Source organism: Gopherus evgoodei, chromosome 2, assembly GCF_007399415.2.
Source record: "Gopherus evgoodei ecotype Sinaloan lineage chromosome 2, rGopEvg1_v1.p, whole genome shotgun sequence".
NCBI lineage: Eukaryota > Metazoa > Chordata > Testudines > Testudinidae > Gopherus > Gopherus evgoodei.
The window spans coordinates 243,316,505-243,343,376 of NC_044323.1; the positions used below are offsets into that span (position 1 = coordinate 243,316,505).

A 26,872-nucleotide genomic window follows, 5' to 3' on the forward strand; every position below is an offset into this window, starting at 1 on the left:
AAACTGTTCAGGAAGGACAGGCAGGGCAGAAAAGGTAAGGGAGTTGCATTGTATGTAAGAGAGGAGTATGACTGCTCAGAGCTCCGGTTTGAAAGTGCAGAAAAACTTGACCATCTCTGGATTAAGTTTAGAAGTGTGAGCAACAAGGGGGATGTTGTGGTAGGAGTCTGCTATAGACCACTAGACCAGGGGGATGAGGTGGACGAGGCTTTTTTCTGGCAACTAGCAGAAGTTATTAGACCGCAGGCCCTGGTTCTCATGGGAGACTTGAATCACCCTGATATCTGCTGGGAGAGCAATACAGCAGTGCACAGACAATCCAGGAAGTTTTTGGAAACTGTAGGGGACAATTTCCTGGTCCAAGTGCTGGAGGAACCAACTGGGGGCAGAGCTCTTCTAGACTTGCTGCTCACAAACCAGGAAGAATTAGTAGGAGAAGCAAAAGTGGATGGGAACCTGGGAGGCAGTGACCATGAGCTGATCGAGTTCAGGATCCTGGCACAAGGAAGAAAAGAGAGCAGCAGAATACGGACCCTAGGCTTCAGAAAAGCAGACTTTGACTCCGTCAGGGAATTGATGGGCAGGATCTCCTGGGAGAATAACATGAGGGGAAAAGGAGTCCAGGAGAGCTGGCTGTATTTTAAATAATCAACCTTGAGGTTGCAGGAAAAAAACATCCTGATGTGTAGAAAGAATAGTAAATAAGCCAAGCTGGTCTCCTGCCGTAACAGTGAAATCCTTGCTGATCTTAAATTAAAAAAAGAAGCTTACAAGAAGTGGAAGATTGGACAAATGACAAGAGAGGAGTATAAAAATATTGCTCAGGCATGCAGGAATGAAATCAGGAAGGCTCAATCACGCTTGGAGTTGCAGCTAGCAGTAGATGTTGAGAGTAACAAGAAGGGTTTCTACAGGTATGTTAGCAACAAGAAGAAAGTCAAAGAAAGTGTGGGTCCCTTACTGAATGAGAGAGGCAACCTAGTGACAGAGAATGTAGAAAGAGCTAAAGTACTCAGTGCTTTTTTTTGCCTCTGTCTTTGCAAACAAGGTTAGCTCCCAGACTGCTGCACTGGGCAGCATGGTATGGGGAGGAGGTGACAAGGCCTTTGTGGAGAAAGAAGTGGTTCGTGACTATTTAGAAAAACTGGATGAGCACAAGTCCATGGGGCTGGATGCACTGCATCCGAGGATGCTAAAGGAGTTGGCTGATGTGATTGCAGAGCCATTGGCCATTATCTTTTGAAAACCCATGGTGATTGGGGGATGTCCTGGATGACTGGAAAAAGGCTAATGTCATTCCCATCTTTTAAAAAAGGGGAGGAGGAGGATCTGGGGAACTACAGGCCAGTCAGCCTCACCTCAGATCCTGGAAAAATCATGGAGCCAAGTCCTCAAGGAATCAATTCTGAAGCACTTAGAGGAGAGGAAAGTGATCAGGAACAGTCAGTATGGATTCACCAAGGGTAAGTCATGCCTGACTAACCTAACTACCTTCTATGAGGAGATAACTGGCTCTGTGGATGAGGGGAAAGCAGTGGATGTGGTGGTCTTTGACTTTAGCAAAGCTTTTGATATGGTCTCCCACAGTATTCTTGCCAGCAAGTTAAAGTAGTATGGGCTGGATGAATGGAATATAAAGTGAATAGAAAGCTGGCTAGATCGTCGGGGTCAATGAGTAGTGATCAATGGCTCCATGTCTAGTTGGCAGCCGGTTTCAAGCGGAGTTTCCCAAGGGTCGGTCCTGGGGTCGGTTTTGTTCAATATCTTAATTTAATGATCTGGAGGATGGCATGGACTGCACTTTCAGCAAGTTTACAGATGACACTAGGAGTGGTAGATATACTGGAGGGTAGGGCTAGGATACAAAGGGACCTAGACAAATTACAGGAGTGGGCCAAAAGAAGCCTGATGAGGTTCAGCAAGGACAAGTGCAGAGTCCTGCACTTAGGATGGAAGAATCCCATTCACTATTACAGACTAGGGACTGAATGGCTAGGAAGCAGTTCTGCAGAAAAGGACCTAGGGATTACAGTGGATGAGAAGCTGGATATGAGTCAACAGTGTGCCCTTGTGGCCATGAAGGCTTATGGCATTTTGGACTGTATAAGTAGGGACATTGCCAGCAGATGGAAGGACGTGATCATTCCCCTCTATTCGACATTGGTGAGGCCTCATCTGGAGTACTGTGTCCAGTTTTGGGCCCCACACTACAGGAAGGATGTGGGAAAATTGGAAAGAGTCCAGCGGAGGGCAACAAAAATGATTAGGGAGTTGGAGCACATGACTTATGAGGAGAGGCTGAGTTAACTGGGCTTGCTAGTCTGTAGAAGACAAGAATGAGGGAGGATTTGATAGCTGCTTTCAACTACCTGATAGGGGGTTCCAAAGAGGATGGATCTAGACTGTTCTCAGTGGTACCTGATGACAGAACAAGCAGTAATGGTCTCGAGTTGCAGTTGGGGAGGTTTAGGTTGGATATTAGGGAAAACTTTTTTACTAGGGGGTGGTGGAATACTGGAATGGGTTAGGAGGTGGTGGAATCTCCTTCTTTACAGGTTTTTAAGGTCAGGCTTGACAAAGCCCTGTCTGAGATGATTTAGTTATGAATTGGTCCTGCGTTGAGCAGGGAGTTGGACTAGATGACCACCTGAGGTCTCTTCCAACCTTGAGAAGAGCAGGCAGTGTGTATCATAGAATATCAGAGAAGGCCTAAGACTTTTTGGTTCTTGCAGACAGTGTGAAACCCCTTCTCTCTGCCTTTCCTTTCTTTGGCAGGCTGCAGATCAATTAACCTGAGCAGGGTATTTGGAGTACAGCTGGAGTTACTGAGTCCTGCCCTGCATTTCACTTCCTCTGGCTGTGGGAAAACATCTATGCCCCCTGTCTCAGTTCTGTGCTGATACCTGACTCTCCACAAGAACACCAGGCAGTGACACACATTAAAAGGAATGACCAAAAAAAAGAGAGACAGACAGACAGACTGGGGAATGCCAATAAGACTTCAAGACTATGGACATTCATTTCTGTCTCCATTATGGCCTAATAACAGTCGGGGTGTGTCTCTCTCTCTCTCTCTGTTTTGTCATTCCTTTTAATATATTTCACTTCTGGTGTCAGACCTTCCTATATTGTTCCTGGCCACAGTGGGCACTGTGGGATTTGGCCTCCGGCTTCAATCTACAGGTTGTCTGACCTCACTGTTGTTCCAGATGGGTCAGCAGTGAAGCCTTGTGTTTCTATATCTGCCATGTGCTACAGCATTGAAATAGCTTAAACAGAACAAGAAAAAACACACATGCACACCCCTGCCCTCCCAGACAGCAGCGCTAAAAGGTGATGGTGAACAAAGCACCGTGGCGTGGGGGTGTGAGGGGGAAATGAACAACTGACAAGCCAGTGCTTCTCAAGAGCTATATGAAGGAGGTTGCCTCAAAAAGCAAACACAGCTGGGACAGGAGGGAGTAGTGGTTAATGATACTTTAACTGGTGCTTTATAATTAAAGGAGGAGATAAAATATGTCAAGCTCTATGTCCCAGATCACTGAAACCAGTATATTCTATATTGATTCGCAGCATGAGATAGTTGCAGAAGGAATTGGTCTGCCCTATAGTTCTGTGGGGGTTTTTTTGTTTTTTTGTTTTTGTTTTTTTTTTTTAAATCTTCAACCAGGGATTTTTTTTGATGGTGATATGATTCTCTGCTAGGCAGTGCTTAGGAGAACAACAGACTATAATAAAAAGACCCCACCCCCTCCTTCTCTCTTTTGATATAGAAATGTGATGCTGTTACTTACACTTGCCAGCTTTCCTCTAAAGCAGAGGTTGGCAACCTATGGCACACGTGCCAAAGGTGGCACGCAAGCTGATTTTTGATGGCACGCAGCGTGGGCTGAGCTGCTCAGCCCGCCACCACTCTGGGGCTTTCCGCCGCTGGCTCCTGCCAGCTGGGGTCCCACCGCCAGTCCCATTCAGCACCTGCTGCCAGCCTGGGTGAAGGAACCCCAGGCTGGCAGCGGGCTGAGACCCCAGCTGGCAGGAGCCAACGGCCGAAACCCCAGAGGGGCAGCGGGTTGACCCGATCAGTTGCTGCTCTGGGATTCCAGCTGCTGGCCCCTTGCCAGCCAGGGTCCCCCCCACCGCAGCCCTGCTCACCTTGCGCAGGCCCCCTGCCAGACAGGATCCAGGCCTCCGGCCCTGCTCAACCCTACCAGCCGCCAGTTCCACTCACCTCAGCTACTGATCTGGGGTTCCAGCCACTGACCACCTGCAGTGGGGTCTGGATCTCCAGCCTAGCTCAGTCTCCTTTCCGGCCTGGAGACCCAGCGGGCCACCCTGGGCTCTGCTCCTGGCCTTGGATCAGTGCTCTGCAGCCTCCTCACTGTGGCCCACTGTCCCCAGCCTGGGACAATGAGGGTTGCACGCAAGGCAAGAGGGGGTGCAGCTTAGCACCCCCATCTTAAAATTGCTAACATCAGACCATTCTGTGTTTGACCCCTGCCTGCCTTCTATCATGATTTTTTTTTTTTTCCTCACTGAGAGTTGAAGGGAACATTTGACAAAATGGCAGCTCTTAAGAAAGCGAAGCTAGATGTCCAATCATTTCAGCCTGCTTGGACAGACTCATTTGGATTTATTGAAATGAAGGACCGTGCTATTTGTACTTTCTTTTATGAAAGTGGTATTTGTCGCACATCAAGTGTTCGACATTTTGAAACGAAGCACAAGAAAACCTTTCTTGACGAAGCAGACAAGACTGACTCAATTAAAAAGGCAGTAGCAGCCTATAAGAAGCAAAGCAGTATTTTTAAAAGCTTAAGTGTAAGTAAAAATCAAGCTACGGAAGGAAGTTACAAGATTGCACAGTGCATTGCAAAAACAGAGCTGGTTACAGAAGGGGAATATATAAAAAGTTTTTCTCAGCAGGCAGAGATTTTGTTCAATGATTTGCCAAATAAAGATACAATCATATCTATAATAAAAGAACTGCCTATCTCTGCCAGAACAGTTGAGAGACGCATAAGTGAAATGGCAGAAAATGTTAAGGAAAAGTAGACTGCCGCATTGAAAGAGACAGCAGTGTTTAGTGTTGCAGTGGATGACAGCATGGATATAAACGATGTTCCACGTTTGACAGTTGCTGCACGATACTGTGCTTCCAATGAAATCCAAGAGGAACTTTGTTGCCTAAAACCCCTGCATGGCACAACAAAGGGAGAAGATATACTGGAAAGTTTTTTGTGAACCATTTTGAAGAACGAGGAGTTGACATCAGAGAAATATTTTGTGTTGACAACAGATGGTGCTCCAGCCATGGTCGGAAAACAGAAGGCATTTGTAAAGTTACTTGAAGATCAAATTGGCCATCCGAATTTCACTGTATCATCCATCAAGAAAACCTGTGTGCTAACATTTCTAATTTGGAGCTTAATAATGTGGTGAAGACAGTCGTGCAAATTGTGAATTTCCTTGTTGCTCAATCTGCTTTGACTCAGACAGTTTCAAGCACTGCTAGAAGAGATGGACAGTGCTTATAATGACATCCCACTTCACAGCAACATTCGATGGCTAAGTCGTGGCAAGGTTTTGGTGTGCTTTGTAAACTGTTTTGATGCAATCATGGCCTTTTTGTCGGAAAAAGAACAAAACTGCCCCAAACAGGATGATGACAAATGACTCTGCAAGCTCATGTTTCTAACTGATATCACCGCTCACCTAAATGAACTCAACCTCTGTCTCCAGGCTGCAGGGCAAACAGTTTTTGAGCTTTATGAAGCCTGGAAAGCATTTGTTGTGAAACTAGCAGTTTTTTCCAGGGATATTCAAACTTCTTCTTTCCGCTACTTCCAACTCATAAAAGAGCTATTGACATGTTGCAATGTGGATGAGATTGGAAAGTACATGCAAGAACTGGAATCAGAATTTTCTGACAGATTTCAAGATTTCCAGCGATTTGACCCAATGTTGTTTTTTTTTCTACTTAAACCTGAAAAGTTCAACGAAAGTGACTTGGATTTGTCTATATTTCACTGGATGGGTGTTGAAGATTTTGAAATGCAGCTCATTCAGTTAAAAAGCTCAGAATTGTGGACATCAGTTTGTGGATCTACAGAACGCACTTGAAGCTACCGAGAGAGATCATGCGGTCTCTATTCTGACCTGCTGGACGTCCCTGCTAGTGAAATTTAACTGTTTGAAGAAAATAGTTTGCAATGCTTTCAGCATTTGGATCCACATACCTGTGTGAACAGGTATTTTTCACACATTAAATCTGTCTTCTGTCCCTCTTGGAGCTGGTTAACAACTGATCACTCAGAAGCCTGTGTGCAGCTTAAAGTATCCAAATACGTGCCAGGCACTGGAAAACTCAGCAAGGAAAAGCAAGGGCAAGGATCATACTAAACTGATAAGATCTGCATTTTAATGTAATTTTAAATAAAGCTTCTGAAACATTTTGAAAACTTTATTTACTTTACATATAACAGTTTGGTTATATATTATAGACTTAGAGAGAGACTTTCTAAGAAACGTTCAAATGTATTACCGGCATGCAAAGCCTTAAATTAGGGTGTATAAATGAAGACTCGGCACACTACTGCTGAAAGGTTGCCGACCCCTGCTCTAAAGAGATGTGGTTACTTGGGCTATGTACTTCTCTGAGCTTATGGTAGAAAGAATGCCTTCAATTTTGCAAATACTGGAATCATTATTTTGTCATCTGGGGTAACTGGCAAGATTTCCAGGGTGACTACTGCCTACTATTATAGTGGGAACCTTAATGTTCCATTAAGTGGTAAGATATTCTTGCTAGAAATGGACCTAAAAACCAGGCATGTTCTAGACAATTAGCCTAGCTAGGACTTCCTGATGAAATAATAAACTGTTGCTTAGCAACAGAATCAGGCAGACTTTAGAATTTAAAGCATCCAGTGAACACATAGGAACAAAAGGCAAAAATGGATTGAAACTTTGCAAATGTAAGACTCGGACTAACAGAAGTCTGAGTGTGTGCACAGTGTTTATATATTTATCATAAGAAGATCCTGGATTGAAGAGCTGTTACTAAGTTACATAAAAGCTAAAATACTGTCAAATTGTATCCTTTTATAATTTCTAAAGAATATTTAGAAGAAAAAGAACAAAATCAGATTATCTAGTGGCTGGGGAAACTAATGCAAATGTGAAGTAGAAGTTAAGCTGGCCACAGAAAAATTGTTTAAGAAACTTTGAGTTATTAATTATCTGAACATTCACCAAATAATTCATAAATGAAACATTTATGAAAATATATGAAAGGATTGTGGTTTGGTGACTTAAATATAGTCTCATAACCTTTTAATTTTGGTTTTAATTTTGTATTCTTGGGGGAACTCCATATTAGCATTTCAAATATCAAATATGAACACAAGAAACATGTCTGCATTTAGTACCTGCTTCTTATGTCTGCATAAAGTGATGGAGAATTTCCTTGCCCAAGTTGTAATTTATTTTTATTCAAAGGGATGTGAGGAAGCAAATGAAATGCCTCCTTTTTGGAACCCATAGCAGCTGATTATTTTGCTGACAAACAAGCATACTGTCTCCGATCCTAGTAGTTTTTGCCATTGTTCCTTTCACTGCCCCAGATGAAACAGAGCTCTTCAGCTCTGGGTATTGCAACACATACTTGAATGATGAATCAAAGGGCTGATCTGTGTTTTAAAAGGTCACCAAATGCTATCAGTTGCTTTATGGCACTGGAGTGTTAAGAGGAAACCTGTCCCAAAGACATTTGTATGGAACAAATCCTGTGCTTCTGTAATAGCCCAGTATATAGTTAGGCATGAAGAAAAATGTAAAAACATCAAGAAACTGGAGTGTTCTTCATATTGGATCAATGAAGGTGTTCAAGAGGCCATGCTTTAATAATGCAGAACCATTGCAGCTGACATTTTAAGATATCTGCAGAATATATGTCGGTTACAAAATTGCTTCCTGCACCCAATGGGGTTGAAACTGTGCTGGAAACAAAACTGTGGCTAGCATGGCTTCCCTGACCACTAGGAACAGGTCTTGTATGTCTGAAAATAATCTATAATTATAGACGTTCTAGATAAGCATCCAATGGTGCTTTTAAGGTATCAGAGAGAGTGGAATTCTGTAGCATGGTTTTCACTCTAGACAAAGAAACTGTGCAGGAACCTTGCTAATCACAAGTGTATTTAAATACGGTTATGGTGCTATAATTTCAACCCTGCAAATTACAAACCCTAATTGTTGTTGTGGACTGTTCTAACTTGCACCTTTTTCCCCTTCTTAAAATCCTTGTCAATTTTTTCATGAATTGACCTTTTAGATACTGCATGCCTACAGTCCCCTTTGTCAATCTTTGCACCATTTTTAGCACACGCCCCCCCTATTGACTTTGCCACTTTCTGCTGCACTGTGGGCCAATTTCACAGAATGCAGACATCTGGCTTTGTTCTCCTTCTTACACTGGTGTAATTTGTGAGTAACTCCACTGAATTTAATACACTCGTGAGAGTTGCTTAGCAATAACGCCAGTGCAAGTGTGAAAGAGTCAGGCCCATTATATCTTACAGAAAACCTGCATTGTGGTGACTTTAGTTTTCCTTGTGCATAGCTGGAAAGAAAACTGAGTGAAAGCAAAATATATTCTATTAGTGCCAAATCTCAGTCCCAGGGCCCTCAGTGGAAAACCTCCTTTACGACTTCAGTGGAAACAAGATTTGGCTCTTAGGACTAGATTGCCTGTTCTAGGCAGAGGCCATATTAAGAGCCAGGCAGAATCTGATTTTTAATAAATAAGGTCCAGGATGTTGTTGCAACCTTTTAATATAATTGTAATTTGTAAATTTAGTGATGTGTACCTTAAAATGATTTTCTATGGTATTAGACTTCTAAGTGAGTCCTCTGCACTGCTTACCTCCTTTGTCTGGCATGATACATAGTTAGGAAACGAAGAGTCTCAGCATTATTGTCTAATTTCTTTTCATTAGCTGTTAGCTTTATTGACATTTTAAGCCAATGGAAAACATTAGCAAGACTCTCTCATTGATTAAACTAAGATCACACAATTAATGCATGCTAAATCTCTGATAAGGTATCTGTAACTGGATTTTACGGGAATGAGAGAATGAAAGATTGTGTACATTCCTTGGGTTGTCAACAGCTTAAAGAACCTGAATTAGAACTCTTCATACAAGGTGCGTTTGTCTTTGTTAGAAACTACAGCAGCTATAGTAAAGCACTTAAAGATGTTCAGCCAGCATATACTTTAATTCTGCTGAATAGAAGTTGTCCTGCACTATGGTGCTGTTTCTTTACCTACCCCCAAAAAAGTACAAAATGTACTATGTATCTTTCATGTGCTATCTTTATTCTGTCACCTGTTCGCTCATAAAAATAAAACTGTTTCTCTTTACTTGTTGCCTAAACCAATGGTTCCAACCTCTCTAGACTACTGTATCCCTTTCAGGAGTCTGATTTGTCTTTTGTACCTCAAGATTCACCTTGCTTAAAAACTACTTGCTTACAAAATCAGACATAAAAAGACAAAAGTGTCACAGCGCACTGTTACTGAAAAATTGCTTGCTTTCTAATTTTTACTATATAATTATAAAACAATTGAATATAAATATTGTACTTACATTTCAGTTTTTTCAGTTGTGACCTTGCCTGAAGCCCAAGCCCCACATGGTGGGGCTGAAGCATGTCATTTAGTTTTGTAGCACTCCCTGTTTCGTGGAGCTCTGGGCAGTTGCCCTGCTTGCCAACTCCTATGCTGGCCCTGCACATGTGATCCCACTAAACTCATCCCATGATCTCTGGGGCTTGAACCCCCAGGTTGAGAAACACTGATCTAGATGAGCTGAATACCTGCTGGAAGACCGCTGCATACCCCTGTCATAAACAGATAGCTAAGGGTTAATGTCTCTTTCACCTATAAAGGGTTAACAAACAGTGACCTGCAAACACCTGACCAGAGGACCAATCAGAAGACAAGATACTTTCAAATCTCGTGGAGGGAAGCCTTTGTTTGTGGGTTTTGGGTTTGGCTTTGTTCTCTCTGGGTCCTGGACCGGACTAGAGGTGCAACCAGGTTTCTGCCAATCTCCCTGCTACAGTCTCTTGTCTATTCAGAATTGTAAGTAAGAGAAGGCGGTCATAGTCTCTTTTAATTTTTTTTTTTTCATTTACATATGTGTACTTGCTGGAAGTAGCTTAAATTGTGTTTCTGCTGGAGAAAGTTTCTTTCTATTGTTTATAAGTTGAAAGACCCAGTAACTTTTTACCATCTAAAGTGCAGAGATAAACCTTTTACTTTTTCTTTCTTTCTTATTAAAAGTTTTGCTTTTAAGACCTGTTTAATTTTTTTCTCCTAGTTAAGCTTCAAGGGAATTGTGTCTGTACTCACCAGGAAATTGGTGGGGAGAAGGGAAGGTTAAATTTTCTCTTTGTGTTAGATTCACACAGCTTAAAGCTTGTATTGCCTCTGGATGAGGGGGAAGGTAACACTTCTCTCAGTGTGGTGATTCAAAAAGTTGAATCAAGCGATCTCCTAGTGTTCCCAGGGCGGGAAGGAGCTGGGAGGAAGAAGAGAGGGGGAAGGGAATGGTTTTTTCCCCTTTGTTGTGAGACTCAGGGAATCTGGGTCTTGGGGTCCCCAGAGAAGGGTTTGGGGGGACCAGAGGGTATCGGGCCCTGGAAAATTCCTGATTGGTGACAGCATATCAGATCTAAGCTGGTAACTAAGCTTAGGGAAATTCATGCTACTACCCATATTTTGGACGCTAAGGTCCAGAATTGGGAATTATACTATGACAACCCCCATACATGTATCCCAGTTGAGAACCACTGGCCTGAAGTACTAACACCTGTGCATTTTATACAGAAGAGCAATATGCATCTACAATTGCAAAGATGTAGACAAAAGAAGGGGGAAAGGTTTATTATAGATAAGTATCCATTTGCAGAATAGTGGAAATCCAAGATGAGACAGGAGTAAGATCTATTAGGTTATCTAGTCCCTGCTGGTGCAGAATGACTCCACGGTAGGAATGGAAAATTCAGATGGCAGCAGTTGATCCAGGCAGCTGTTTCATTGCTGTTCTAAGATTTCCTTTGGTAAAAAAGCATTTAGAAACTGTCATGCATGATAGTGGCTTGAGGTGATCTGGTTGTCTGCTGCAATTTACAAAAATATTTATTGTAACGTTCTTACAACCAAGGTTCTGGGGTCTTTTTAAGGTTTAGGTTTTGTACCACAGAACTTGCCTTGGTCTAGTTCCTAGAGGATAATTAGAATACCCATTATATGACGCTTCCCAGGTTTGTGAGGTGTCCTGGTACCACCTACTCTCAGCATGGGGGAGCCTTGTCTGTGCCTGCTATGTCTCAGCTCCCTGACTCCACTGGCCATGGGCAACACAAGCACTCCCCTCTTAGCCTGCACTGGTTCTGCTGTTTCTCTGCAGGTTAGTGATAGGCACGCTCCAACTCCTGAGCCCTCTGAGCATCTCCCTGGAGTATCCGGGCCCTGGTCAACCGGACGTTTGCAGAATCATTTCTCCCAAAGGAACGGTACCCCCATCGCTTACCAGTTCCACAGTAGTTCTGCTTAACACGCAGCACTTAGATAGGTTTTTAGTGAAAACAAGCAAATCTTTTATTTTAAGAAAGAGCAGTAGAAAGTAGAAATACTGGTAACAAAACGGTTACATATAAAATAAAAACATAACTCACATTCTAAAACCTAGACTTTGTTAACTAGTTCCTGTCATGTCTTATAGAGCCAAAGCTCTGCCCAAATCCTTCCAGAATATTAGTCAGGCTTTGCTGTGATCTTCTGTTCATAAGACAAGTCATGCTGTCCTCTTGCCTCCTCAGTGGAAAGATGCATTGGTGGTATACTGGTCTCCCAGATATACTCCAACCATCCACTGTCTTTTTATTTTAAAACAGGATCCCCTCCTGCTGTTTTCTTTCTTTCTTGAAGATTTCACAGTCCCTTGATTAGCATTTGGCTCAGTCTGTAGATAAGCTTTCTTTGTGAAGCAGACAATACACACATGACCAGCCAGAGAGAGGTAAGTGTCTATCCTGTCTACCTGACAGGAACATTTTTTCATCTTCTGATGACCTGTCTTAACTTACATACCTAAAGTGCCTAATTTTTCAGTATAGACCCACAATTCCTTAAATATTATTCATACATACATTTTGCAAAGATTATTATGCCCAGTGAGCTATGCTACTAACTCTCTGTAGAGACCTGGTGAATTATTGTACATCTATTTGACTTAGAGGATCCCTGTTACAATGTATGGAGACCAGAAACTGATTACAACAGAAAAAAAGGAGACCCTTTTTTATTCCGGTACAGGTTCATGTAGACCACTAAGTAGCCTCCATCTTACACCTTTCTGCCCCGCCCTTCCCCCTGCGCCCCCTGAAATCCTCTGGAGTGACCTCAATAATGACTTTAGGGCTTCTAACAATAAATAGCTATTCTCATATTGGCCACCAGTGGCAATATGCATAACAAATACCTGCAATATTACATGCCTCCCCCTTTAAATTATTAATAAACTTAAAACATTAATATTAGGGCTGTCAAGCGGTTAAATTTGAAAATGTAGAAAAACATCGACAAATATTTAGTAAATTTCAATTGGTATTCTATTTAACAGTGTGATTTAAAACTGTGATTAATCGCGATTAATCTATCTCAATTTTTTGAGTTAATTGCATGAGTTAACTGATTAACCAACAGCCCTAATTAACAACATTATAACAACAAGGTTTGGATGGACTACTTAATCTTCAGGCAATTGCAAGGGATTATTCTGCCCTTTTCTAGCGTAATTGCCTTATTACTACAAGTCCAGTCTGTCTCTAAGTTTGGGAGATCTTCTGGAGTGGTACAGTGGAAACACCTATAGTCTTTGATTACTAGCAGATGCAGAAGAGCTTTTTGTTGATAAAACTGTCTCTGCAGGCTTAACTTCCAAGTCTGCTGTAGTGGTTGGTACAGGGTCCTGAGCAATCTCACTATTTTCTTGATGGATTAGTTGGATAGTCTGACTCCATAACGCTTCGTACCTTAACCTATCTGAATGAGAATTCTTAACTCCTCATGGTGCTGCAGACAACCCTTATTGTGATGTCTCCCATCTAGTAAATCAGTCACCCAAGAAAGTGGTCCTGCCTATGCTACGATGCAACCTGATAATTTTTGCAGTAGCCCTCACTAGTTAAGAATATATACTGCATTACCCACACTTCATACATCATAATATAACTCTTGTGTTGCCTGCTTTTCCCTCGTGTTAGCAGCTTGAGCGGAGTGTAGAGTCCAGATTGTATTTTTCGTTTCCTTCCTTCTGAAGGTAACTTTTCTGTTGTGGTTTGTGGTGTCATGCAATACTGGAAAAGAAGCCTCATCGGCTTGGCTTCTATGCTATCATATGCCATCTTCTTCGTTTCCGTTTCTATGATTTACATAGCCTGCTCCATTAAATCAGTGGTTCTCAAACTGGATCAGGACCCCAAAGTGGGTGGCGACACCATTTTAATGGGTTGCCAGGGCTGGCTTAGACATGCTGAGGCCCAGGGCCAAAGCTCAAACACCAGGCCCAAGGCCAAACCTGAGAGCTTCAGCCTGGGGCAGCAGGGCTCAGGTTATAGGACCCTTGCCTGAGGCTGAACAAGCCCTTGGGCTTTGGTGCCCCTGCCTGGGGCTGTGGGGCTCTAGTGGGATCAGGCTTCAGTCCCCACTCCTGGGGTAATGTAGTAGTTTTTGTTATCAGAAGGGGATCGTGGTGCAATGACATTTGAAAATCCCTGCGCTAGGCCATTGAAAGAAGGGTGGTATGGGGCAGTTCTATTGTGTGTGCGGTTTTTTTTGGTTTTGTTTTGTTTTAATACATTCCTGAAATACAGCACTACTGAATAACAAGTTTAGCACGACTAGTTTACTTACTGGAGATATGATTATCTGGGACCCTAATAATAAGTACGCAGCCTGGACATTTACAGACTCCTGCTGGTTGTAATAAAGTTGGATTTCTGTGCTTACCCTCTTTTGTCTAGTAATTTTGTAATCATTCTCTGCATTCCAGACAATAATGAATCTCTATCTTTTTATCTGTGCTGTGTTGATTAGAGAAGTAAAGAGGATGGTTTCTGTAGACTGAGGTACTTCGGATGGGCTATCTGACAAAGGAAATCTACTCCGAGTATGCACATTACCCAATGCTTTTCCAAGTTTTATAATCAAATTCGTAGTCATAAACTGATACTTTGAGAGACCATCTCTGAATTCTGGCAGATGCCATAGGTAAGGATATGTTTTAGTCACAGGTATTGTTAGAAAAAGTCATGGACAGGTCATGGGCAGTAAACAAATATTCACAACCCCATGACCTGCCCATGACTTGTACTATATACCTCTGACTAAATCTTGAGGGGTGGGAGAGCAGTGGCCCGGAGGTGCTGCAGGTACTCGGTCGAAAAAGGACTCTGGTGGCTCCGGTCAGCATTGCTGATGGGACCGTTTAAAGGTCTGGTCCGCAGCACTAAGGCAAGCTAAACCCTATCTGTCTTGGCACCACGCTGCATCGCGGAAGCAGCCAGCAGGTCCAGCTCCTAGGTGGGGAGCCATGGGGCTCCGCATGCTGCCCCTGCCCTGAGTACTGGCTCTGCACTCTTGTTGCCTGGGAAGCGGCTAATGGGAGCTGTGGGGGGAGGGGGCAGTGCCTGTGGGCGAAAGCAGCATGCAGAGCCTTCTTATTCCACCTCCCCCTGCCTACTAGCGCTGGACCTGTCATATAGGTAAGAGTGGGAACTTCTTTAGCCCAAAAACCACAGCTAGCCATTTTCATTCTAAATGTGAATACTTTTTTTCTGCTGGAATTAGTGATCTTGATATATAATTGATAGGACACTCGGATCCATCGGACATTCAGTGAGCTAATACCACTTTTTGCCCCCACTCCCGCAACATGGTGAGACATCACAAAACAGTACTACTTCTAATAAATTAAACAGTTTTGATGACATTAGCGATTTCTTTGCTCCTGCAAAAACTATTTCTTTGTTTTTGAGCCCACTGGAATTTTATCCCTTCTGTAACAGTTTGTGTAATGGAGCCAATACGGATACTAAGTTGGATAAAATTTTACCGTAATTTAGCAGGCCTAGAAAGGATTTCGGTTTGGACACTGACTTTGGTGACCTTGGTAATCCCTGTACCCACTGTACTTTCGGTAATGGCTGTACCTTCTCCTCTACTGAGTGTAAGCCAGTTGCATTAATGTTGTGTCCCAGATAAATGATAGCAGCCTGAAAAATACTTTTTCCCTCTTAAGACACATACCTGTGTCAGCCAATTTTTGCAGTACCCAGTCGAAGTTCCTACATATCACAATTCGCTATCTTGTTCTGATCAGGTCCCCTTGTCTTCTCCATGTCATGGGCCATGAGTGGGCTGTCCCTTTTGAGACTCTTTTCCAAGTCTCCATAGTGCACCCTTTTCAAGTGGCAGGCTTGTGCCTCCATTTCTCTTTGAGGTAGGATCCAGCTGTTTTTCAAGTAGATCTCCCAGGTTACATCACGCAGTCCCAGCAGGCTTGACAAATGCAAGAGTTTCCCTTTGGGAGCCTGTGGACAGTAACAGTACGCAGTGACACAGAAGCAGTTGCTTCAAAACCAAAGTTTGATTTATTTGCCATAAGGTGCATAGCATTCTGCAAAATGGATTTAAAACAGAGGTTCCTCTGACAACAATTTGCTCTACCTCCTAAGCAAGCCCTTCATCAATGCTGTTTAACGTTTTTATCAATGACCTGGAAGAGAACGTAAAATCATCACTAATAAAGTTTGCAGATGACATACAAACTGCAGGAGTGGTCAATATTGAAGAGGACAGGTCACTGATTCAGGGCGATCTGGATCGCCTGGTAAGCTAGGTGCAAGCAGACAATGTGTTTTAACATGAGTAAATACAAATTTATACATCTGGGAACAAAGAATGTACAAAGAATGGAAAGGAGTAACTCCCAAAAAGATTTGCGAGTTACGGTGGAAAATCAGCTGAACATGTACTCCCAATGTGATACTGTGGCCAAAAGCAGCAAAGAATCCTGTGGCACCTTATAGACTAACAGACGTTTTGGAGCATGAGCTTTCGTGGGTGAATACCCACTTCTTCAGATGCATGTGGTGGAAATTTCCAGGGGCAGGTATATATATGCTAGCTAGCAAGCAAGCTAGAGATAACGAGGTCAGTTCAATTAGGGAGGATGAGGCCCTGTTCTAGCAGTTGAGGTGTGAAAACCAAGAGAGGAGAAACTGGTTCTGTAGTTGGCAAGCCATTCACAGTCTTTGTTCAATTCTGAGCTGATGGTGTCAAATTTGCAGATGAACTGAACCTCTGATACTGTGGCCAAAAGAGTGAGTATGATCCTGGAATACATAAACAGAGGAATCTTGAGTAGGAATAGAGAGGTTACTTTATGTCTGTATTTGGCACTGGTGTGACTGCTGCTGGAATATAGTGTCCAGTTCTGGTGCCCACAGTTCAAGAAGGGTGTTGATAAATAAGAGAGGGCTCAGAAAAGAGCCATGAGAATGATTAAAGGATTTGAAAACATGTCTTACAGTGATAGACTCAAAGAATTCAATCTATTTAGCTTAACAAAGAGAAGAGTGTGGGGCGACTTGATTACAGTCTAAAAGTACTGATTTGGGAAAACAAATATTTAATGAGTCCTTCAATCTAACTGAGAAAGATACAACATAATCCAATAGCTGGAAGTTGAAGCTAGACAAATTCTGACTGGAAATAAGACACAAATTTTTAATGGTGAGAGTAATTAAGCATTGGAATAATTTACTAAGGGTCGTAGTGGATTCTCAATCACTGACAACTTTAAAATCAAGATTGGATGATTTACTAAAAGCTCTGCTCTAGAAATTATTTTGAAGAAGTTCTATGGCCTGAGCCACATATGATCTCAGGGATCCCAGCTAGCCTTAGAATCTATTATTAGTTCATGTGGGAAATTTAGTCACAGAGGCTTCCTGTTGACTGGAAAGAGCTTACAGGAAAGCTGAATCTTCACTGAATTTTATTTTAAAAACATAATTGTACAACTCCTCTATTGCTTGCATAGTAATAAGGATAGGGTTTTATGTTCTTATATGAAAGCTGAATATAGATCATTATTTTTCAGTGATGCTCAGATCATGACACAAAGTTTACCTTCCAAACCTTGAGAATTTTTTTAATAAAGCTGAAAAATCCACTCTTAGTTCTCAGCTGTGTGTGTGGAGGGGGAGAGCAGGGAGGATTGTGTCTTGTAAGGTTTTATATTACAGTAATTTTAGTGCAAACAAAGCTACCTCTTCCTGCTGCCGGTAACACATGCCAAATCCTACACTGAAGTTACTATTCACAGGGTTGTTGTGTTTTTGCTTTCATTTTGTTTCTTTTCTTTGTGATAGTACAGTAATGGAAACACTGACAAAACGTGGATGTGAGGCAATGACAGGTTAAAACAATAGACTTTCCAATAGAGGGGCCAGTCCCTGAAACAGGTTTAATTCAAGCACCAGGTATACTACTGGTCTGGTTAGTTTCTGGGCATTGATTTTTAATGTGCATTGAAAAGTTCAGTGTTATGTGGCATAATTTTATGCTTTCACTTCCAGATTCTTGAGAACAGCAGTAAAGTACTTAAAGTCAATAGAAGGTTTTGTCATTGTCTTCAGTGGGGTCAGGATTTTACACTACAGTCCAACTAAATGTCAGGCTGTGTTCCAGTAGAACCAGATTGCATTGAAGAAAGAAATGTAACACACATTGCTAGGAAATCTTGGGGATACAATAAACAGTATATAAAAGTGATTAATATTAACCCATAAATTGGGCTAGTGAGATCAAAGGATGGAAGCAGAGAGACTTGTCAAGAAGGTATTTGAGGGAACAGCAGTGAAGCACCTATTCTGTGCACCTGCCTAATGTATGTTGTAATGGAGCTCCTCTTCTGTTCCCCCAGCAGATCTTAGGAAGTCTTCTCTTCTGCCTGAATTCCTGGGGGTCTTATTCTGCTCCCTATGACACTGAGTTGCTCGTGTGTGTGTGTGTGTGTGTGTGTGTGTGTGTGTGTGTGTGTGTGTGTGTGTGTGTGTGTGTGTGTGTGTGTGTAAGTTGTTGTGTCCAGAATTTCAGGTGACAGTATGTGAGCATTCTTTGTTTATAGTTTATCTTCATCAGATTCACTAGACTTGTATAGTAGTCTTAATTTAATGAGCTTTAGTTCCCCACCCCAATAACAAAACCTATAAAAAGTACAATTAGATACATTATGCCCCATCAAATCTTGAGCTGTAACTTGATCCTACTATGGAGAAGAATGGAAGAAAGATCACAAAGTCTAAGCTTGGTTCAGAGAGGTCTTCTTTAAATTAAACATTTTGTAACTGTTAGTGTTTTCAGGAAGTATGGGGTATGGAGAAGGGGAATTAATTAAAATATTGCATTGTAAGAGTTAATCTGGAAGACTTTGAACCATGAAAATCTGAATTTGAAATGGCTTTTGAAAGATCCCCTGGTTGCAACTGTAATGATAAACTCATTACTAGTCTTTCCATGCTAAATATTAGTGCTATCAAATACTTTAGTTATATTTTTATTATGTTTTCAATATTTTGTTAGTAATTGTTGTTGAATTGAGTCCAGCAGAAAATGTTGTTGAAAAATGTCAGGAAATTATTCAATAACACTTGGTAGCAGGCTATTCATAAACATTTCATTTTTAAAGAACCTTTAAAGTTAAGGGATGAAATTTTGGCCCTATTGAAGGCAATGGGAGTAGAATCAGGATTTTTATCCAAGGAGACAGGTTAATGCAGTTAGGTAAGAAATTAAAATCATGTTTCATGAAATATTAATGTATATACTAAAAGCCAGATTCCACTCATCCCAAAGAGAATGGAAAAAAGGGTTTTTAAGGAGGAATGGTACTTACTTGGTGGTTGCACTAAATAAATCAGACTTCCAGTCATCAAGCCATCACTGTGAAAGGAGATTTCTATAGTGAAGTCACTGAAATTCCAAATTTAAGGTAACATCTCATGATTCTGCCTAAAATGCCAACACAACAAAATTGTGTTTAGTGACACTAAGGAGATTATACAGGCACAAAAATTAGAAGTTGTCAATAAATATTGCAGCATATGTATTAGGAAACCAAGCCTATTGATCAAAGACTTCATTTCTGTGGGGTTTAAAAAAAAATCTTCTCAGGGTACCTTTATTACTAGTTTATATACAAGAAATATATTTTCAATATAATACAGTAACTCCTCACTTAACGTAATCCTGGTTAACGTTTTGTTACGTTGCTGATCATTTAGAGAACACGATTGTTTAAAGTTGCACAATGCTCCCTCATGTTGTTTGGCAGCTGCCTGCTTTGTCCACTGCTTGCAGAAAGAGCAGCCCATTGGAACTAGCTGGTGGAGGCTTGAAACCAAGGTGGACCGGCAGCCCTCCTACCAGCTCCCCTAAGTTCCCTGTGCGCAGCTGACGAGCAAGTTATCAACTGCTGGCAGTTTAGCTGTCCCTCCCCCCGCTGCCTTGTGCTGCTCCTGCCCTCTGCCTTGGAGCTGCTCCTGGGAGCCTCCTGATTGCTGTGTGGAGGATGGGGAGGAAGAGAGGTGCTAATGTCAGGGTGTCCCCTCTCCCCCTGCTTCTGCCCCCTGCTCCTTTACCCCATCGCCACGGGCTGGGGGGAGGAGGAGGACATGACAGGGTTCAGGACAGAAGAAGCTTTCTGGCAGCAGCTTCTGTCTCAACTTGCTGATCTACTTAAAAGGGCAATGTACTTAGAGTGGGGTAAGCATACTTAAAGGAGCAATGCGCATCTCTCACACACTGTGTGTGTCACACACACACACACGGTGTGTGCCTCTGTTTCTCTCTGCCATGCTATTTTTCCTCCCTCCATTCATGTTGTCTTGTAGAGTGTGAGGCTACATTAACTACAATGTGTTAACTATTGAGGGCTCAGCGGAGTGCTAGTTCATCATTTAGCAGTAAGGCATTCCCTGGGAAATATCCCTCCCTCTTCCACCTTCTGATTTCACCGCCTCAGCCAAGCTTCTTACTCATCATTACTCTGTACAGTATTAAATTGTTTGTTTAAAACTTGTACTGCGTGTGTGTGTGTGTGTGTGTTGTCTTTTGTCTAGCAAAAGAAAATTTTCCCTGGAACCTAACCCCCTAATTTACATTAATTCTTATGGGGAAATTGGATTCGCTTAACATTGCTTTGCTTAAAGTAGCATTTTTCAGGAACATAACTACAATGTTAAGCAAGGAGTTACTGTATGTGTTCATTTTAAAATGAGAATTCAGAAGTGTTCATGTTATGTGCCTTGTGAGATAACTCCAAAAGTTTATATTCTTTTGTTACTCTAGAATAACATGGAAAACACTCCTGAATTCTCTGTAATATAGTATACATTTTTTTATATCGATATATAAAAAAGAATGTGATGTAGTCATTACTTGAAGGGTCGCTAGGAAAGCTTTGAGGAGCCCACTTCTGTTCTGCGTCCTGATAGCACGCAACATTCCCCTACATACCAGGGAATTTTTTTTAATTTCACTTGCTGCCAAACCCCATTAATATCTGAACATGTGAAATAACCCAATACCTGCCATCAGAAAAGAGGTCTTGTCACAGTGTGAGCTCAGCATGTATGGGGTTGAAGCCATAAGCTCTCACCAGCACCTGAGTCAGGGGTCACCTGAATGCCACCTGGAGGCAGTGCCTCCTAGAAGCGGGACTGCTTGCTCACACCTGGGAGAGAGCTGCTGACAGTAGAAGGGCTTTCTGGCAGTACAGCCAGAATGGTGGCAGGCTAGAGAAGCTTGCCAGACTTTAGGCAAAGTCCCTCGAAAGAGGGAAGCAGAGAACCCTATACCAAGGGCAACCATGCTGCAGTCCCTGGAACAAAGGCTGTAGGAACTCTAGTATCTAGGGGAGAGAGAGACCTAAGCCTGGCAGGGCAGAGGGGGATTATTTATGATGCCCCACTGATCAGGAGGGAACCTTAGTATCTGGGAGCACAAGCAAACTTAGGCTATAGAACTGGAACGACTTAAAACAGATCTGGGAGGGGAAGCATTAAATAAACCCCTGGTTTCATGTGAATTGATGGAGAACCAGGAGAAGAAACTGAGGTTAGGGTGACAGCTGCCATGATGTGGGAGTGGCCTGTTCTAACTCTACTCAACAGTTGGCCTGGTGTTTCAGGGTTACTGAATGCTTTCCACTCCAGTTTTGTTTAGAAGTGCTGAGTATCCACAGCCCCTACTGAATAACTATTTTACGGTTAATATGTAAATAAGGACCTTACAGGCAAAGCTAATCCAAGGCCTGGGGAGAGGATGTACTCTAGTTATAGAGGTGAAATAAAGACTGTGTCTATGTATCTCCTGACACCTAATTCCTGGAGTGGTATGGGTGTTCATATTGGAAGAAACCACTTCCCTGTTTGTTGTCATCTAGTAGATCTGGTGGAAAAAGGCCCTCTGAAGGAAGGAAATGGAGGTCCTTGGATTCTGGCAGTATGAGCTGTAGATCAGTCAATCCGGTGAGGCAGGAGGTGCTAGAGTAGTACCACTGTGAAAGGTGGCCGCTTGTCACTAATTTCTTCCCATGACAGACAAATCATCCTGGTTTCTAAATTCTGAGGGAAAGTTAAGGGTCGCCCTTTAAAACTATGAGCCATGTTTGCTCTAGAAATTGCCATAACTGGTATGCGGGGGTGAGGATATTGCAAACATCTGAGGCAAAACACAGTTTAAAGCATTCTGAATGAAATTGAGCAATAGTGTGTACTTCATCAATTTGTGAGCAGATCCACTGTGATCAGCAAAGTGATGTACAGCTTTCTGCAGAATGAAAGAATGCTCCTTCTGGCAGTGTGCTGCTGCTGCATTTAACAGATTAAGACACCATCCTGGCAAGAAACAATTGCTGTGTAGACTTGGGACTGATGCTATATTAGCATCAAAGTTCAAGCTATTTGTTTTTGAGGAGCAGCTCCTGTGGCTAGATACTTACTCATTGGCTTTGCACTTAGTCTTCTTGAAACCTGCCCTAAATAAAAGAACAAAACAGTTATTACTTAAGGTGCATTAAAATCAAGTAGTAAATCTGTCTTGTCATCTCAAGTTTGACATGTTTTGGAGGAAAACACAGGTAAGTCTAAAGTCTTGTGTTGGATTTTAACCTGACCTTTGGCTGGTAATGACACCATTATCATCATCCCCACCCTGCTTTTAATCCATTTATTTATTTTGTTTTAAAAAAACACAATTGCAGATTGGGGCTGAACTAAATAGTAAATTCAATAAGTTATTAAACGGCTTCAGTCCTATGTCCTGTCATGGATTAATGTGAAGCCCAAGAAAGCTTTGGTTAACTGAAAGGCATAGCACGATTCTGTGTATACCAGAAAGCTTTTTGTCACTGCTGACCTCTTTTAATTCCTCTTTCTTCACAGCAGGTCTCTTGTTTCATAGGTCTCATTCCCAGGAGTGAAATTATGTCAGCCATTCAGCATTTGGCGTGTGACACGGTGTCACTAGTTCATTCTCAGAAGCATCATAGTCTCAAAATTCTTTGTGGATAAGTCACTCTTACAATGATATTCAGGATGGCTATATTTAGCCAGATAAAATATTGTACATAGCCCTGTTTCCCTGGCTTCTCAAATAGCTCGTCAGTAGATTCCAATATGGCACACTAGGCTGATTAACTGACTCTGGCCGTGCGAAGATGGAGGGAGCTAAGGAATGAAAACAAAAGCAGGGTGGGAATGGACAAGATTTGTGAGGATAGTGTGTGTTTGTTTTTAAAATGAATGGGCATTTATAAGACAATGAAAATACAGCATTTTAGAGGAGAAGTTGTTGAATCTTTTTGTATTCTAAAGGATTGCATAATATTGGTATTGGTTGTAGAAAATACTTCATAGTAAACAGTAGTAACAAATGCTTTACGTTAACAGTAATATGTCAATGAAGATTTTATACGTACTTGAGAACCGTTGGCATCAGCTGCTGTAACTTCAGCTACTGGTAGTTAAATCTTACTACTGTGTGTGAATATTTTTACAGAGAGGGAGCGTACGCTGTTTCCTTTTTGACAATGTCATTTTTTTTGTAATATACTAACCCAGAGAAGCTCAGCTCGTACTTAGCATCTGTTCTTCATAGCTTCTTCGGCACAAGGCAGTCAAGTGAAATGCCTGTGGTCCTAAAGAGTCAGTTGCATTTAAGATCTTCCTGGTATATGATTTTTGTGCAACCACTGAACTACACCACCTGATTCAATCTGAGTGTTTTCTTTTAAGTCTATAGCAGCCAGGGAGGTGACTATAAAAGGAAACATCTACAGTTACGCTGTTACCTGCACACTCTAGGGCAGCAGTTCTCAATCTTTAGCAACCCGAGGACCCCCATTTTGATTTAAAATTTCTCAGGAACCCCCAAGCCCCCCCTCAGCCCTTGCCCTGCCCCTTCTCTGAGGCCCCGCCTCCACTCACTCTATCCCCCCTTCCTCTCTCACCCACCCTCGCTCACTTTCACCAGGCTGGGGCAGGGGGTTGGAATGCAGGAGGGGCTGAGGGGAACAGCACTTACCTCAGGTGGCTTCCACCCAGCACATTCTTCTGACAGAGGCTCCTAGGCAGAGGATGGCAGGGGGAGCTGCGGAGTTGGTGCTTGAGGCGGGGGCAGCACACGGAGACCTCCTTGCCCCACCCCCTGGAGCTGCAGAGATGTTGCTGCCTGCTTCCGGGAGGGGCACAAAGCCAAAGGCTCTGCTCCTTCCCCTCCCTCTCAGCATCTCCTTCACAGCTGTTCCCTGGCATGAAGAGGAGTTTCTCAGCGAGACCAGCAGACCCCCTGGAGTACCCTTGGGGACCCCCAGGGGTCCACAGACCCCAGTTTGAAAAATGCTGCTCTAGGGCACCTACAGTTACCCTTCCATAGGCTCAAGACGTAGCCTTACACTCTGTGAGTTTGCAGGGTCTTTGACCAGCGAAAGTGCCTTACACAGTAATATCCTTAATCTCTATTAACAATCACCAAAACCGAATGCACACACTAAGCATACCATGCTCACTACTCCCAATAAGGCAGACAAACTTTTCCTGCTGGCCAGTCAGGATCAGGTTGTCTGGGGACTCCAGCTTGTGCACAATATACTTGGCAGGGTGTTGAGGTCTGGCAGCTCTGATCTTGGGCTGTGTTCTGGAGTCAGTTCCAAAGAACTTCCTTTTGGACCCCAGTTTGTTTCTGTCTATTATATAACTAATATAATCAAAGAACCAGGCACAAGCCACAGAGATGAAACAATAGAGAAGTAGGGATCATAGAGGGCAAAAGAATAAAATAGTGGAAATTTCACACCCACAACTGTTGATAAGCGGTTCCTTACCAGACAGACTGCTACAAACAAAGTGTCTTTAAACATCTTAAGATTTGTTTCTTTATCTGGTGAAGGTGGGCACTGTTAGGACAGGATCTCCTTCTTAACAGCCCAATATTACATTACTTTAATGTGAGGATGTGACTTTCTGGTTCTTGGCTCCTGGCTGCTGCTCTCTTAATATAACTGCAGAAAAAGGCCTCAGACCTTACAGTGCAGAGAAGGAAAAAAACATGTATGCTGTGACAGTAGTGTTCAGCCCTGTACAAGACACAGAAGGTAGTCCCTAACGTAAACACATTGTGATATCTAGAGAAAGGGTTTCTCTTTAGGGCATTATTTACCCCCCAAAAAAGTCTTGGTAATGGATGAAAGTATTTTTTGCTGTAGTTTCACTAAGTAACTCTTTGCTCAGTCCTGTGGAATTGGTGATATACTTTCACCCACTTAGCCAGGTTTAAATTGGCATCAGGGACCCAATTCTTCCCTTGGTGGCTTCACTGGAACAGCACTCATGTAAATGAGGGCAGAATTTGGCCCCATGTGCACTTCCTTTGGTCAAAGCATACTCTATTCCTGAGGGCATTCTGTGCCAAAAAAATGAAAATTCTGCTTATTTTATTTGTCAAATGTGGAGGTTCTAGCATGGCATTGGGGAGCACAGGCCACAGGCTGCATGGTGGTGGTGCACGGTGGTGTGGCTGCACCCAACCCTGGCACAGTGCAAGGACTTGGCCTGCCCCAGAAACACCCAGGGCCCTACTCCTCTGTACCAGGTTCACCAGGTGTGGGCAGGCAGGCTCAGCAAAGCAGGATCCAAATGTGGAGGGGTTTAGTGTGGGGGATCCAGGTGTGGGTTGAGAGGGTTCTGTGTGGGGCAGTCTGAGTGCAGGTGGTTCAGTGGGGGATCTGGGTGCAGGGGGAGGGAGGATCTGGATGCATAAGTGCTTGTTGGGGGGGTTCTGGATGCAATGGTAATGGGACTCTGCAGGGGTGTGTGGGTGGGATAGAGCTCAGCAGGGAGGTCTCAGTGTGGGGATTTCAGTGGGGGGGTCCAAATGCTGGAGAAGTGGGGCTCAGTGGGCTTGGGATCCAGGTGCAGCTGATTGGGGCTCAGTGACTCATTAAGATGTTCCAGGTGCAGGGGGAGTGGGCTTGGCAAGGGAGGTTCTGGGTACGAGTGGAGGTGAGACTTGGCGGGAGGGTCTGGGTATGAGGGAGTCTGGATGCACAGGGCTTGGGCGGATGGGGGAGCAGCTTCCTCCTGCTGCAGCTGAGGAGTGATGGGTGCAGGAATCTTGCGGGGGCGGGAGTGAGGGAGTTTGCAGAGCTTCCTAAAGTGAGGGAGACATCTAGGGGTGAGTCTGACATGGTCCTGCAGGGAAAGAGGAAGTCCCGTCTTCCCCAGCCCAGCCGGGACCAGCAGCTGAGCCTGGTTTAGGGTAGGAGCCACCAGTTGGGTGTTCCCCAGTGTCCTACCCACTGCCTCACAGTGATTTGCTTCTCTGCTGGCTGTCCTAAGCACCTGAAACATACTTCTTAGGGAAGGTCGCATGATGGCTCTTGTGGCTTCCCTGTCAGAAAGTCATTTTTCTGCAGGGAAGCAGTCAAATCTGTGGGGGACATAAATTCTGTGCATGTGCAGTGGCACAGAATTCCCCCAGGAGTAATGCTCCTTCCCTCTTCTTCGTGGATCTTCGTGCTCCCTTTTCTTTTGAGTACTGGTGTAGCAGACTTGACTTGTTTGAAATTTCATTAATGAAACTTAACTATCTAGATCTCCACAGGAAGCTTTAGGTGAGCATGCTAATGGAGTTTGGGCATGTAAAAGCAATATGATTGTCAAAAGGAAGCCTACAAAATTTAATGATTTTTCAAGAACATTCTCCCATAAAGGGAAAGGAGAAGAGAGGTATTGAACCACGAGGAGATAATGCAGATCAGATCCTCAGTAGGTGTAAATCAACATGACTCCATTGATTTCAGTGGGTTTATTGCAATGCATTGACTTTGGAGCCAATACCACAGCAAGGCAAATTCGCCTATGAAGCTCTAGTGGTTTATACAGTACCAATATTATCAAAGCACAACCTCTGCACTGCAGGGAAGAACATTAAACATGCAGAAACAAAGCAAAACTTCACTAATTCAAACTCTTAATTCATGTGCCTTGTATTTCATGCAGAAAAGAACTCGTTCCAACTCCCACTTTCCTCCCACTTCCCAGCAAACACTAAATAGAGTTCTTATGGTACTAAATTTATCATTAAAAATACACTTATGAATGTATTATGAAATATTCTTTCAAATATTTAACCTACAGTTGTCAAAATAAAGAACATTTGTTGTACGACATCCTT

At 42.9% G+C, this 26,872-nt stretch overlaps 1 protein-coding gene across 1 annotated transcript in view; it reads left to right on the forward strand.

The window, feature by feature from the left end:
* PKIA (cAMP-dependent protein kinase inhibitor alpha) overlaps positions 1-26,872 on the forward strand; it is a 63,360-nt gene that overhangs the window by 28,803 nt on the left and 7,685 nt on the right. The gene's annotated exons all lie outside the window — the stretch shown is intronic.